Source organism: Suncus etruscus, chromosome X (assembly GCF_024139225.1).
Source record: "Suncus etruscus isolate mSunEtr1 chromosome X, mSunEtr1.pri.cur, whole genome shotgun sequence".
Lineage (NCBI taxonomy): Eukaryota > Metazoa > Chordata > Mammalia > Eulipotyphla > Soricidae > Suncus > Suncus etruscus.
In genome coordinates this window covers 5,331,567-5,344,816 of record NC_064868.1, presented here as the reverse complement: position 1 = coordinate 5,344,816, position 13,250 = coordinate 5,331,567, and the positions used below count along the sequence as shown (strand labels likewise).

The 13,250-nt window shown below is 38.1% G+C and overlaps 1 non-coding gene across 1 annotated transcript; it reads right to left on the bottom strand.

Annotated features, from left to right (window-relative positions):
• Positions 1 to 12,828: 12,828 nt before the first annotated feature.
• Positions 12,829 to 12,961, bottom strand: LOC125999747 (small nucleolar RNA SNORA51). Its single transcript, XR_007492220.1, has one exon. It is a non-coding gene; the product is annotated as a small nucleolar RNA SNORA51 (small nucleolar RNA).
• Between the last annotated feature and the right edge of the window lie 289 nt (positions 12,962 to 13,250).

The following is a 13,250-nucleotide window of genomic DNA, read 5'->3' as shown; positions in this document are numbered from 1 at the left end:
AGTAAACCCCAGGAGACAAAATTACTACAGAGTCTGGAAACTAGGCTGAGAATTGAAATTTGGGCCACTCGAGGAGCAATATTTCAGGTCTGAATTGAGCTTCTTCAGTAATTGCTGACAGTCAAAGAAAAGATACAATTGAACAACTAATATATCAGCAAAAGAAGATGACTAAAAATCTTGTTTGCATAAAAACTACACTCTGGATGCAAAAACAAAGCAAAAATGTAAAAAACAATCCTTTTCAGAAAAATTGAGATGATAGGCTTTGTCTCGCAAATTTGGGGTTCAGAATTATGCAATTGACATATATAGAAATTCTTAAATCAATGTAAAATATTTCAGTGATCCTGAAAGAAAATAATTTGGCAATGTAATTATTGTTTATGTAATTAAATATAATTCTCTTTAAAATTAAGGAGAAAACAAAGAGACTTAGAAAAGGGAGAAATAACATGACCAGGTAGAAATTATCCTCAGCCTTATTTTCTAAAATACTATGTAGAACTTCTCAGAGTAAAAAATACTGTCACTGACATAAATTTATTAGCAGAAATGATTTTGTTGAAAAGATATTGAGAAAATACCAGAAATATAAGTGGTGGAGCTTCAGAAACTTGGCATACCAAAAGCATAACTATTAGCATTATTTTAACTGAGTTACACCTGCAATCAAAAGTATTTAAATAATTTTAAATCGCTGAATACAAATAATGCTCATTTTAACACATCCTAACTTTTTACCCTTGTTCTTAGCTAAAAGGACACGAGTTAGTAGATCCTAGCTTTTTAAAGTTCAACACAAACACTTACTTTTATTGCCTACTGAAATTTAACTAAAATAAATATATTTTTAAGATATGAATTCATAAAAACTACAGAAATTAGAAGACAGCATATATAGAAGATATAAAGCTGAGGAATAAGTATGAATTGACTCAAAGATGTTTGAAATCTGAGTCAGGCCTAGAGCAATCCAGGGGGATTCCCACCACCAGTGCTGTCCTCCTTCCGCCCCTGTTCCCAGTATGCATCCCATATCTCCCTCCTCTACCCCCCAGTATGCTAGTGCAACTGGTCTCCACTTTACAGCTTATTGTAGATTGAACATCCATTCCACCATCATTGGAGATAAAAAGGATAAGAAAAAGGGGAGAAAAATTTGGTGACAACTACCAAAAAAAGGAAGAAGAGAGAGAGAAAAAAAGAAAGAAAAATGGAAGAAAAAAGGAAAAAAAAGGACCCGGCAAATAAAAATAAAAATAAATCTCTAAATAATAACCACAAGCGTGAAAAAGAAAGAGAAAATTGGAAGAAAAAAGAGAAGGAAAATAAAGTCAAAAACTAACAAATCAAAACAAAACAAGAAAAAGTATGGATGCTGGAGTGGTAGGGTTTGGCGTTCCCCCACTTTTTTTTTGTTTTTGTTTTTGCATAGGCACAGTAAGCATTGGGGAAGAAAGGGAATTCCCGTGGCCTAAGAGATTCAGGGTTTCTCCATCCTTGAAGCATACCATCATGGGATCAACCCCTGGCTCCATATATACTCATTACCCCATCCCAAAGGCTTTTTTGTGATGCCAGGAAAGTTTCCTCTCGGTTGTGTGTGAGAAAATCAAGCCACTGTAGCTAGCGATCTTGGTGTTTGCGCAGGTTATAGATCAGGGTCTAGGATAGAGTCTCTAGGTTCTAGAGGTTCTTATCCATCCTTGTTGTGGTGTTCAGTCTTCTGTAACACTTGCTCCCTGTTTTCGTTCAGTCCCTAAGTCGAAGCCTAGGATATTATGGATCCAACGGTTCTGCTCAGTCTCTGTTGTCCAAGTTGGACCTCTGCAATAAGACATCTTGTTGTTGTTGTTGTTATTGTTTATGTGTCCTGGACTACAGCCTAGGGTAGGGTTTTCCTTATTAGTCCCAAGGTAGGCTCTGTTCAGTCACAGTTGTCAAAGTCAGTTTTCTGTTGTTGGTGCTCTTATTTTTCACACTTCAAAGGACGATATCTCTTCTGATTTTCATTTAGTATTAGGTGATGTGATAGGAAGCCTGGTCTTGGGTCAAGTTTTCCTTTCCTCGTTGTCATATCAAAACTGGCACAAGTTGGTGCCAGAGTTGTGTTATAAATCTCCCAATGGAGCTTAGTTCCTGGTGGTGTTGCCCGGAGCTGTATCATTTCTTTTTTTTCTTTTTTGTTTTTGGGCCACACCCGGTGATGCTCAGGGGTTACTACTGGCTGTCTGCTCAGAAATAGCTCCTGGCAGGCACGGGGGACCATATGGGACACCGGGATTTGAACCAACCACCTTTGGTCCTGGATCGGCTGCTTGCAAGGCAAACGCCGCTGTGCTATCTCTCCCGGCCGAGCTGTATCATTTCTACGTCGGGGATCTGAGGTTTCGGATTGGACTAACAGTGTCCAATCTCCTGGGGACTGGTTGTATCCACATGACACATGTTCAGGATGGGAGGCACCCTTCTGCTATAAAAAGTGAGTTCTTATCACTAGAAGATAAGATCTTGTTTCTGTGTCTATGGTTCCCCCCCCCTTTTTTTTACTGTGCCCATACAAAAACGTATGGTGTAATACTGTGTTGCTGGTGCTATTCTGGGTAAGGATGACAGGCTGCACACACAGTCTCTGTTGTCTGGTTTTGTTCTGAGCTTTTATATCAGTCAAGGATTTTTGTACCAAGCAGCACCAAAAATGGTAAGGATAGAGAAAAAATGTATATATTAAAATAGAACAAATAAAACTGAGTTAAAAAGAAAAGGTATTTGAATAAAACAAGTGGTGGAGGAGGCTACTTGTATATTTAGGAATACACATCTTAAGATGTATTGTTATACAGGTATTGAGCTTCCATAGGCAATATAAGACTTCCAATTAAGTCTTTTGATATATTCTTGTGGGGAGTAAAAGCCAAGGTACTTTTCAATTCAAAGGCCTTGGAATTGAGTTTGAGAGATGCTTTGCTGCATTATGAGATCATATAGTTTCTTTGAGCTGGGAGTTTTGCTGAGGCCAATTCCTGTATCGTGCAACAGTCCACGATTTGGTGGGGGTGAGAGGGGCCATCAGGCATGAGTCAGCAGGCATGCTGGTTGTAGTTCTTTGCCGATGCATGAGAATGGGGGCCCAGAGGAGCTGGAAGGTGGTCTGTTGGGGCAGGAGGTCAATCTTGGTGCCTACCGTGTTAGGAACTGAGGGTAAAGAGAGTTATATTAGGGGAAGAAAAAAGATCAGGATTGAAAAATGAGGGGATAGAGGAGACACAGGGGTAGGGGAAAGGCAATAAATGACAGGGGCTATATACAATACATATATATGAATTGTTTGTGATTATGGCTTGGAGTCAGTATGGAAAGTCACGTCCATGAAAACTACTTTAAAGATTTAAGTGTTATCATCCAAATCTTTGGTATTCCGTTTCCTTTCCTAGGAACCATCTAGAATGAAGAACATTTTTGGATAATGCTTAAAAAGTATATTTGTCGCACGGGCGCATTTGCGCCCACACAATTATAAAAATGACTATTAGTAAGAAAAGACAGCGCTGCAGGGGGTCCAGTATGAATACGGGAGGAGTTACCCTCCTTCCCTCCCCCCAGAACCCAATTGCCAAACCTGGACCTGAAGACCAGTTTGGCATGGGGGGGGGAATCTCGGTCTCCTGGACTAGGTGGTCAGCCCAGGAGGCCATTGGCCAGCTGTTTGCCCAGATTCTCAGTCATACCCGTAGGAGAGGAGCAGAAATCCTGGCATGTGGGATTGTCTGGATCCAACTGCAGCCTCTTTCTCCAGTTTGAAAAAGCATGGGGGAGGAGTTTGCCTCCTCCCCACCCCCCAGAGCTCAGATGCCAGACCTGGCCTTGAAAGCCAGCTTGGCGTGAGGGGCTCTCGGTCTCCAGGACTAACTGGTCAGTCCTGGGGACCTTTGGCCTGCTGTCTGTCCAGATTCCCAGCCATGCCAGTAGAAGAGGAGCAGTAATCCTGGCGTGTGGGATTTTCTGGGTCCAGCTTCAGCCTTCCTCTCCAGTTTGAAAAAGCATGGGATTGGAGTTTCCCTCCTCCCCCCTCCCCCCAGAGCCCAGTTGCCAAACCTGGCCCTGAAGATCAGTTTGGCATTGGGTTTTATTTCTTAGATGATATATCATGTAGATGACATTGAGCAAAGTCTGAGAAGCTGGAGGGTTCAATTTAGATTTTCTATAACTTTCATAGCCCTAGGACTCTTAGAGCTTTCTAATGTTAAAGATGTTACTTTGGGGTCAGAGTGATAATACAGTGGGCAGGGTGCTTTCCTTCTATTCAGCAGATGTGGGTTCGATCCCCAGCATCCCATCTTATTCCATGAGTCCCTAAGGAGACATTCCTGAGTGGAGTCAGGAGTAACCCCTAGCATAATAAAGATGTGGTTCTAAAACACAATTAGAAATATTCATTTCTCTGGTTTAAATTAAATTTTTAAACTAAAGGATCTCCTTTCATTTTTTATTGACTTTTTTTAGGGTGGATCACAAGTCATGCACAGAAAACCTTCCTAGCTAGCCAACTGGGCCAGGGCTTCAGTGCTAGGGTATGAGGATGCAGTGCTTCCCTATCCTGAGATACTGAGGACCACTGGATCAGTAGCTCATTTTTCTTTCTTACAAGTTCATGAATCCCGCAACAATACTTAACCCTGCTTCTCTACCCCTTGTGTCCTCCTGCTCTTCCTCCTTCTTAACCCTCTCTCCTTCTACCTTCTTGCCTCTACTGTGTTCTCATTTTCCTCCCTTCTTTTTCCTCTTCCTGCCACCGCAGGTTCCAGGCCCACTCTACTTTCCCGGTGATTTAAATACTGATGTGTTCTTAGGCAGCACAAAGAGTGGACACCCAGCTCCACTTCTCTTAACGTGACTCATCCTAATGCTGTTTGCAGAACTAGGCTCTGTTTTTTGTTTCAGACTTTGTGCAGGGGCATCAGTATGCCTGTACAACAATGACTGTTCTAGCTTTACTCCCCCTCGGTCCCGCCCAAACTCCTACTCTCTATTTAAAACCAAGCCAAGAGAAAAACAAGGTTTGTCCCCAACAGTTTGCAAACCAATCATGCTTTTTCAACATATGCAGGGCTAGCATTCAACAATCTAGGATTCATGAATCTAGAAGACTAGGTATCTACTGACTATACTTGTACCCTTCTGATGGCATTTGGGACTGACAACCTCTGACTAAGAATGGGATAAATCTTTCAGAACATTTATAAAGCTTTAAATAATTCCCATATATTCCCATATCTCTAAGCAGCAGAAAGATCAATTTCAGAAATATTTGCTGTGTATTTGTCTCCTCTCCCTACTTCAATTCTTTCACTAAGACCCAATTTTGGACAGTCATATAACTACTGATTAACTACAGAGGGATGGAGCTGGGTGGGCATTGGAGAGCAGAGAACTGTAGCCAAATCTACCTAGTAGACTATTATGAGGATTCCCAAAGCAAGTACACTGACAAATTAATTACAGGAACCAGAGTGACTAAGAGACAGTGGGTGGTAGTCCCTGCATGATGTGGACTATGCAGAAAGAGTTGACAAATATCTGAGGTATAAGAAAGAGTTACCCAGCAGTTTAAAAAAGAGCTTCTAAAATCGAGGCAGTGCTGTATTCACCATTGGGTTAACCTTTTGATGACACTATGTATTCATTGAGAATTTTATGGTGTATGAAATGGTTTCAAGTGGCTATAGATTAGAGCAGAATAATATTCTCCAGAATATTAGAATATTCTAATTCTCCAGGCAATAGGAGAGGCACTCTTTAAAAAATAACTGTTTCTATCATCAGGGAGATGCAAATCAAAACAACTATGAGGTACCACCTCACACCCCAAAGATTGGCACACATCACAAAGAATGAGAACAAGCAGTGTTGGCGGGGATGTGGAGAGAAAGGAACTCTTATCCACTGCTGGTGGGAATGCCGTCTAGTTCAACCTTTATGGAAAGCAATATGGAGATTCCTCCAAAAACTGGAAATCGAGCTTCCATACAACCCAGCTATACCACTCCAAGGAATATACCCTAGGAACACAAAAATACAATACAAAAATCCCTTCCTTACACCTATATTCACTGCAGCACTATTTACCATAACAAGACTTTGGAAACAGCCAAGATACCCTTCAACAGATGAATGGCTAAAGAAACTGTGGTACATATACACAATGGAATATTATGCAGCAGCTGTCAGGAGAGATGAAGTCATAAAATTTTCCTATACATGGATGTACATGGAATCTATTATGCTGAGTGAAATAAGTCAGAGAGGGCGAAAGATGCAGAATGGTCTCACTCATCTATGGGTTTTAAGAAAAATGAAAGACATTCTTGCAATAATAACTTTCAGACACAAAAGAGAAAAGAGCTGGATGTTACAGCTCACCTCATGAAGCTCACCACAAACAGGAATGAGTTTAGTTAGAAAAATAACTACGTTTTGAACTATCCTAATAATGAGAATGTACTAGGGAAATAGAACGCCTGTCTAGAGTACAGGCGGGGGTTGGGTGAGGAGGAGGGAGATTTGGGACATTGGTGGTGGGAATGTTGCACTGCTGATGGGTGGTGTTCTTTACATGACTGAAACCCAAACACAATCACGTATGTAATAAAGTTGTTTAAATAAAAAATAACTATTTCTTTTTTATCATATTTTTTTAAATTTCTTTTTATCATAGTTAAAGTAATAAGAATATTGAATTGTGACTTAGGATGTTGTGATGTAACACATTTCTCAATGTGATAGTTATTCAATGATGTCATCAATATGAGAAGCAAAAAGTTACATTTATAATAAATTTTATGCAAAAACAATCTCAATTATCCCTTCCTCTATATACACAAATTGTTGTCATATAACATTTTAGTCCCTAATATTAAAGCTATTTAAAAATGCCTATTTAAGATATAGTGTTGGTGATATTAATACGACATAAATATTGACATTATGGTAATTGTTATAGTATGTTAACATTTACCCCTAAAATATGAGCATTTATGCTTTTGAAATTTTTTACCTCATATCTTCCATAAAGGCAAGCAAGGAGAGGGCAGTGGGAGGGAAGGAGGGAATTGGAAACTTTTCTGGGGTTTTATGTGCACTGGTGAAGAGATACTGTTGGATACTGTATGGCTGGAACTCAATCATGACCAGTTTGTATCTGTGTATCTCATGGTTATTCAATTAAATAAATACTTTTATTAGACTAAATTAAAAATAAAAATTGCCTCAATAAAATGAAGTTTTTTCATACCTTTATTGTAGAATGAGCTTGTTATTTGCTTTGAAAAATCAAATGCCATATTAGTTGCTTCACACCTAAGCCTCTTAAGGTCTTCTACCTCTCTTGGAACACTGCTGGTATCTTGTAAATAAGCTCCGACGGACCTGTTGTAAGATGACTTGCCCTTAACATCTGAGAGGATAGCCAGTCAACTCCATGGAGCATAGCCACATAGTTGAACTGAAATTTGACTATAGCAATATCTGGAAGTCAGCCAAATCAAGAAATGTCCTGCTGAGCCCAGCCTCTGTTGCCAAATCAAATTTTGAGATAAATTAAAAGGGGTTGTTTCTTTTTTATTGTTGTAGTTCAGATTTTGTATCAAAAGCTGATAATGTCTGGCAAAAACTAAAAATCCAATGATAACTTTCTTTAGTAATCATTAATATTATCTGTGTGCAAAATGTGAGACTTGAAGCCACATGAGATTACAGATATATATATATATATATAGATATAGATATAGATATAGATATATATAATCACTTGACCTAAACAGTGATGACTAGCTTTCCCTGGCCCCGGGGAAAAGGAGATGGAAATGACTTGAAGAACCCCAGTGCCCCATACAAGTCAGAAACCAGCCCATGTGCCATGGTAACTGCTGCAGAAGTGGAATCAAGAAAATCTCACTCCTTGCATAGAAATTCCTCAATATCTCCCTACCATCCCTGCCAGTGGAGGAGTGCTGAGATTGACGTGCAAAGACACATGTCCAGAATAAGAAAAGGAACCATGCTGAAACAGCACAGAATGTCATCACAGGTAATAAGGGTAGAAAAATCCTATGATCATATGCTGAAGAGAAACTATTTAACAAGATTCAGCAATCTTTCATTATAAAATGTTCTTGATAAAATGGGAATTGAAGAAACTTTTCTCAATATGATCAAAACCATTTACTACAAACCTATGGGAAATATTTTATGCAATGGGGAAAAACTAAATGTCTTCATTCTAAGACCATGTACAGGAGAAGGTTGTCCACTTTAGCCAATTCTACTTAACATAGTACTGGAAGTACTTGCCATAAAAATGTAATAAAAGACAAAAGTTCACCCATCTAGGAAAGAAAAAGTCAAGCTCTCACTATTTTCAGATGATATGAGATATTTCTAAAGTCCTAAAGAGTCTACAAAAGCTTATAAAAACAATTGCTTTGTATAGTAAAGAGGCAGACTACACAATTATACACAAAAGTCCCTGGCTTTCTTATATACAAATTATGTAAGACAAGAATGATAGGGGCCGGAGAGTTAGCATGAAGGTAAGGCATTTGCCTTGCATTCAGAAGTTCGGCGGTTCGAATCCTGGCATCCCATATGGTCCCCTGAGCACTGCCAGGTGTGACCCCAAAACCAAAAGCAAAAAAGAAGACAAGAAAGATGATTTTTAAAAAATCCAATTCATGGGGCCGGGAAGGTGGCGCTAGAGGTAAGGTGTTTGCCTTGCAAGCGCTAGCATAGGACGGACAGTGGTTCGATCTCCCGGCGTCCCATATGGTCCCCCCAAGCCAGGGGCGATTTCTGAGCACATAGCTAGGAGTAACCCCTGAGCGTCAGATAGGTGTGGGCCAAAAACCAAAAAAAAAAAAATCCAATTCACAATGGTGCCTCAGAAAATCATGTACCTCAGAATCAGCTTATCCAAAAAGAAAAAATACATATATATATATATATATAGAAACTACAAAAGAGTACTTTAGAAACAAAAGAGGACATTAGGAAATGGAAATAATTTCTATGTTCATGGAATAGCAGGATTAACATCCTCAAATAAAAAATGTACATGACCAATAGACATATGAAAAAAATCTCCATATTATTAATCATCATGGAGATGCAAATCAAAACAACAATGAGATGGCATCTCATACTGCAAGTACTGCCACAGAGCAAAAAGGAGAACAACCAGTGCTGGAACCAATATGGAAAGCAAGGTACTCATTTACTGCTGAATAGAATGTTGATTGGTCCAGCCTTTTGGAAAATAATATTTACATTTCTCAAAAAAAAACCCTAGAATTTAAGCTTCCTTTAAATCCATTAATACCTCACCTGGGAATATAACCTTGGAGCCACAAGACACAATGCAGAAAAGGCATCTTTACTCCTATGTTAGTTGAAGAATACCCAGAATCTGGAAATAACTCACATGGCAAAGAACAGATGAATAATTAAAGAACAGTGAATAATTAAACTATGGTTCATAAGCTCAATGACATACTATGCAGACATTAGGAATAATGAATTCACAAAATCTTCTGATACATGAATAGACATGGAACGTGTCATGCTAAGTGAAATGAGTCACAGAAAGAGGGACAGACATAGAATGATCACACTCATTTGCAGGATATAAAAAATAGTATGGTAACAATACCCAAAGACAGTAGAAAGGAGGGTTAGGAGGACTGGTCCATGATAGGAAGCTTGTCACAAAGAGCACTTAGGACAGGGAAAGGACTATCATGACATAGTTGAAAATGATCACTCTAGACAAGAATTGGGTACTAAAAGGAGGTAAAGTGATGTATATGATACTCTTTCAATAGCAGTATTGAAAACTACAATGTGTAACATGAAAAAGGGAGAAAGGAGAGAGAGAAGGGAGAAAAAAAATTATCTGCCCTGGATTCTGGCTGGTGGAGGGACCAGGAGAAAAACTGGGAACACTGGTGGCAGAAATTGTACACTGTGAAGGGATTGGTGTTGGAAAATTGTCTGAATGAAACTCAACCTCAAAACATTTATAACTGTGCCTCATGATGATTCAAATAAAAATAAGTTAATAAAATTAAAACAAACAGTGATGACTGTACATAGTATTTATAGATTTTATTTTTGTGTTTTAAGTATTTTTTGAGGCCCCTGTGCTTATGACTTATAATTAACTCTGTGCCCAGGGATCACTCATGGCAGGGATGGTACTGGGTTGGATGGCTCCTTACAAGGTAAGTGCCCTACCACTTACCTATACTACTGTTTTCCTGGTTATATAATCTTTTGAAATAGATGAAATATTAAAAAGTTAATAGACCTTACATAAAATAAGCTAAACTAGGTCATCTTTAGGTAATAATTGCAAGGCTTAAGTAATTTCTGTCCCTTGAAATGGGCCAAGCAATCCCTGAATGCTCCAGTTTCCACCACTCCTTATATATAGGCTTCCTAATACATGTTATGTGCTTTTTTCTGAGGACCTGAGTAAAGTTTGTTTCTTTTTCTTGAAGTTCATATGGGTGTAATTAAAGTTTTATTGAGTCAACATGAATTATAAAGTTATTAATGATTGAGCTTTAGGAGTACAATTTTTCACCACCAATCTCTTTACCACTGTGCATTTCTCTACACCAATGTCCCAGGACTGGGGTGCATAGGAGCAAAGAGAGTTGCATAGAGGATGGGAAACATATCATACCAAAGTAAAAAGAAATCATTTTGTTTGAGGTCAAATTAGATCTAGCTGTCATTATTTTTAAAAAGCAGGATAGTTTAGGGAAGAAAAACCGAGAACAAACCATTTTACAGAATCATGGGTAACTTGTTGAGAAAGGTACTCTGAGTGGTCAGAGAGAGTTCAATGGGCTGAGTGCATGCTTTGAATTCTAGAGACCCATGTTCAATACCTAACACTACCTGATACCTTGCACTGCATGATCCCTTCAAGAGCATCATTTTCTTACATCTTCAGGTGTAATCTCTTGCACCACCAAATATGACCCAAATCCTATGTTCCTAAAAGAATAGAAGGGTCACTTTTCTCTCATCACTGATTAGAACAGGGCTTTTCAAATGAGACTAATGGCATTTCAGAATAAATAATTTTTGTTGGGTAAATTTTTCTAAATATTTTAGAATATGTGGCACTATGTCTGGTTTTTGCCTATTAAATGAAAGTAACACTATCCAGTGTGACAGTCAAAAAAATCTAGATATTTTCAAATGTGATCCGAAGAGAAGATATTCCCTGGTAGAAAATACATGAACTTAGCAAGTAATATGAATAGAAAATTCTGAAGAAATAAAGGATTGTGTTTGTCATCTGTATTGGTTGAGATAAGCTAGATTCTCTAACAAACTACCAAGCCCTAACACCATGGAAACATTTTTCTTGAAAAACAGTCCATATTAAATTCCTGGCCATCAGCCAGTAAATATCACTCCCAAGTTTTCCATGTTTACTTTTTATCAACTAGAAAATAAGTAAAGAACACGGAGTTCTACTTTAATTTTTTTAATGGTCAGTGCATGAAGTTGTGCATATCAATTATACTCACATCTGCTAGCATTCAGCAACATGCTCAGGGGAACTAAAAAATTAGTTCTGGTTATGCACTCAGAAATTAGAAGAAAGATAGTTGGTGAAGAGCTTTACATTTTCTCCATCTTTTTTTGTTTGTTTGTTTGTTTGGGCCACACCCATTTGATGCTTAGGGGTTACACCTGGCTATGCGCTCAGAAATCGCCCCTGGCTTGGGGGGACCATATGTGACACCGGGGGATCGAACTGTGGTCCGTCCTAAGCTAGTGCTTGCAAGGCAGACACCTTACCTCTAGCGCCACCTTCCCGGCCCCTTTCTCCATCATTTTTATATTTAACTATATTGATCACCACAGAAAACATTTTTATAAAAATATAAATGGTAATCAATAAACATCAATTTTTTCAATTTATTCTTTATTTTAAGAGAATTTACTGGCTTTCATACTAACAACTTACTGCTAATCAAGCTTAATGTAGTTACTAGACAGGTAAAACCAATTTAAAGACCAAAATCAAAACAAATACATTTTTATATACAAACATCAGAAACAGGAATAAAGACTTCCTCTCTGAAATCAGCAATAGAGAATTAGCGACACCTCCATGAGGCATAGAGAGGCTATTAATTTACTTATAGTGGGACAAAATAATGTTATTGTTGGTCCACAGAATAACAGTGGGACTTCCAATGGTTACCCTTGGATAAAATACCTATAAGATGGTTACCTGAGTGGATGTTTATACTATGACATTTCCACATACAAGAAAAATGGCTACTTTGATCTAGGTCTTGCTGGGAAAAGAGGACTGAGAAGGGAGTAAATTAAAATTATAGCAGCTTTCACTGCACCTCTTGTCCTTCTCCCTGTGTCTCGCAGGTATAGGGCACAAAGAAAAACAAGGGAGCAAAGTGTGCTATTAAGGACTTTTCAGAAAGAGGAGCTGCATCAAAATCAATGTGCAATCTGAGTGATGAATGCCTATAGTTTTGTTATTTTGGTATTGAACTGGTAACATTTTAAAGTCTATAATTATAATTATTATTACTATAAGTTCATAAATTATTTTTTAGCAGGATGATGTTTTCCATCCTCTCACCCGGAGAGCCAGGGGCAATAAGGAATATGCTTACTCAAATTTAAATTATTTTAATTTTGTAATTCACCACTCCTACCAAATAAGAGAAAGTTTTTTTTAATAATTCTGTAAAAGCACTTTATTTTAATTTTTTAAGGATTTTTTGTCCCCCAATTTACAATACAGATCAGGCAAAGGGTCTGATCTGAGGTGTATATGGGGTGCATTTACTGTACCTCCTCTTTCTATACAGTCAGTGTAAAGAACACAGCCTGTGGTAAGAATTGGGAGGCCTTACCTTTTCTTCTCATTTTTTTATTTTTAATATATATTAAATATATTAAACATTATATATATTTAATATATATAGTAGAAAGCCTGTCTAGAGTACAGTCCGGTGTGGGGTGGGGAGGAAGGACACTTGGGATATTGGTCATGGGAATGTTGCACTGGTGAAGGATTTTTTTTTTATGTAAAAACACTTTAATATCCACAAACTGAACTGAGTGCTTCAAAAATGTACCTTTTCAAAAATGTCCTTTCCCTATTTGTGTTGAAGTTTTATATTTTATGTTGTTTTACA